The sequence below is a fragment of the Penaeus japonicus genome, unplaced genomic scaffold (assembly GCF_977035675.1).
Source record: "Penaeus japonicus unplaced genomic scaffold, GWHDUDI00000001_assembly GWHDUDI00000015, whole genome shotgun sequence".
Lineage (NCBI taxonomy): Eukaryota > Metazoa > Arthropoda > Malacostraca > Decapoda > Penaeidae > Penaeus > Penaeus japonicus.
Genome location: NW_028234417.1, coordinates 36266197 through 36268696, shown reverse-complemented (window position 1 = coordinate 36268696; position 2500 = coordinate 36266197). Strand labels below are relative to the sequence as shown.

Sequence of the window (2500 nt, the reverse complement as noted above, 5' to 3'; positions counted from 1 at the left end):
CTTACGATCCCAATTGCAGCTATAATTACTCCATAATATTCAACAAAATATGTTTAGTTTAAAATTCCGTACATAGATAATACCACACGCTCCAACCACCAGCAGGAAAGAAAGCTTCAGGGCACCCTTCTATGGTCGCTACTAAGTTTTTTGTCCTCTCATAAAACTTAATATTTCTGTCACACTTCTATAAAGAACATAATGAGCTGATGTTGGCCCTATACTACAATTCTAGTCTACTACAACATTGATAATCACTGTCAGATGACCCATATAAGTCTCACAAGATAGTAAAACTCAAAAAAAGATGTACACAAATATAGCTTTAACATTAGAACAAGGGAGTGAGAGCGAAAAAAACATCAGATGAAATTCCCTCGCTCTAAAGTGAAACATATCATAGGTGCCATGAGGGTGGCACTAGTACCCATCCCAGTCAAGCAAATCTATCCTCGTCCGCAATGGGTTAATTTCCCTCGCCTCCTGTCTTATCAAAATTTCTTCTCTTCTCTTTCAGCTGCATGCCATTTTGTTTTGTTTTTCTGTTTCATCGATGCTTAATGAAATCTCCTTTGACTTGGAATTTGATTGATTCGCACCCGGTCCTCCCAGTATTATACGTAGTTATTTGTGAGTTTAATCCATGCAACGCACTTCATTGTTTGTTAGTTTTTACAGATGATTAAAAAATTTCCTAAGATGCTATGCTCCTTATTTTTTTTTATGGGTTCTTACTTAATACAATTGAATGATTTTCATATACATAGGATTTCCTTTCTGTATTTTGGTATATCTTAAGTACTGGTCTCCCTGCAGGAAATTGAAATATCATCATTACTGCTTCTTGACTAATTACATTACGTCATTTGAAATCATAGAATGAACTTGAATTTGAATTTGTATACACTCTTTTTTTTTAAAGTTAATCTTGGATGCTCCAGATGATGAATTCCAATTATCATTAAAGGTTTCAGATTTTCTAGCTATTTATATGTAGCTTACTTAAACATTCAAGGAGTACTACCTACTATGTAGAACGGAATTAAAAGTTCAAATGGAGATGGACACAGGTATATCACAAGAGTACAACACACACACACACACACACAATCCCCCATGTCCTCTCTCCCTCACTCACTCATTTAAGCATATTCACATGCTTACACACACACAGGCATATGTGCACAGTCACTCACACCTACTCGCTCACTCATTCACCTATCTGTCCATCCACTCACCCAATACTCACTCGCTTACTTACTTACTCATTCACTCACTCACTCACTCACTCACTCACTCACTCACTCACTCACTCACTCACTCACTCACTCACTCACTCACTCATCCACTCACCCACCCACTCACTCACTCACTCACTCACTCACTCACTCACTCACTCACTCACTCACTCACTCACTCACTCACTCACTCACTCACTACAGCTAAAGCAGGGAATATACCTTACTCTACCCTTGGCTAATCTAACTTGATTTGGCCTTATTTTAATAGAGCACAGTTTCTCGGCAACTTGAAGCCCCTTGCCGTTTATTGGACTTAGTATCTAGAAAGCATCTTTTTCAGTTCTTCATTTCTGAAAAGTGGTCTTTTGCATTTTACAAATACACCTTTTTAAGTGAATTTTGCTAATATCCCCCATTTTGGGAATTTACGGTGAGGCTGCAGGTTCTCATGATATCACTGAACATGATCTCAGTCGCTGTAAATTCCCACAAATCTAAAGGCTAAGGAATAGTTTAGATAAAAAACTTTTTTTCCACGTTAAATATATACAACTGTATATTTCTTAAAGATTGTCCTAAAAAGTGGTTGACTTTGTGTATTTTTTATATGCTTATTTTTGCTTTAACGACATTGCTATTTTGATTATTTTCAGATCGTTGAAGTGCATATGAAATTGGATTTATTTATTACCTGGTCATTGAAGTGTCAATTTCTATTGCAAAAAAGATATTGATGATGTCATGCTTGCAATAGATAAGTTTAAAAAATGTTCATCCCTTTTACAGTATACACAAAATTGAATTACTTTTTTTCTTTAAGTTTTATGTTAACCAGAATAGAAAATCATATTGGAGCCTGGATATTTATATTAGATTTTGATATACCACTTTTATATAACTTTTAATATAACTTTTCTAGGTGTGGTGATTCATATGAATATTCATTTATTTGCATTTTTCTTTTAAGCCTCTGCGACTAAATTAATAATCTTATATCTAGTTATTATTATATTTACAGTGTGTTTCTGATATAACTTAACCAAAGGGGGGAAGAATAATGGATGTAATGAAATATATATATCTAGATTTAGATGTTAATTTTATTACCAATTTCAATTTGACTATTACATTACTCTTAAGCATCTGAAGCATTCTTTGTTAAGTGAAAGTTCATTTTGATTTTCTTTGCTTTGTCTTTTAGGTTATTTGAACAAATGCTGTACATATCTTCTCCGAATGAGACCAAAAGTTGTGGACAA

At 34.3% G+C, this 2500-nt stretch overlaps 1 protein-coding gene across 7 annotated transcripts in view; it reads left to right on the top strand.

Annotated features, from left to right (window-relative positions):
* The window catches only part of LOC122258589 (monocarboxylate transporter 10), a 72712-nt gene that overhangs the window by 68494 nt on the left and 1718 nt on the right, over window positions 1–2500 (top strand). The gene's annotated exons all lie outside the window — the stretch shown is intronic.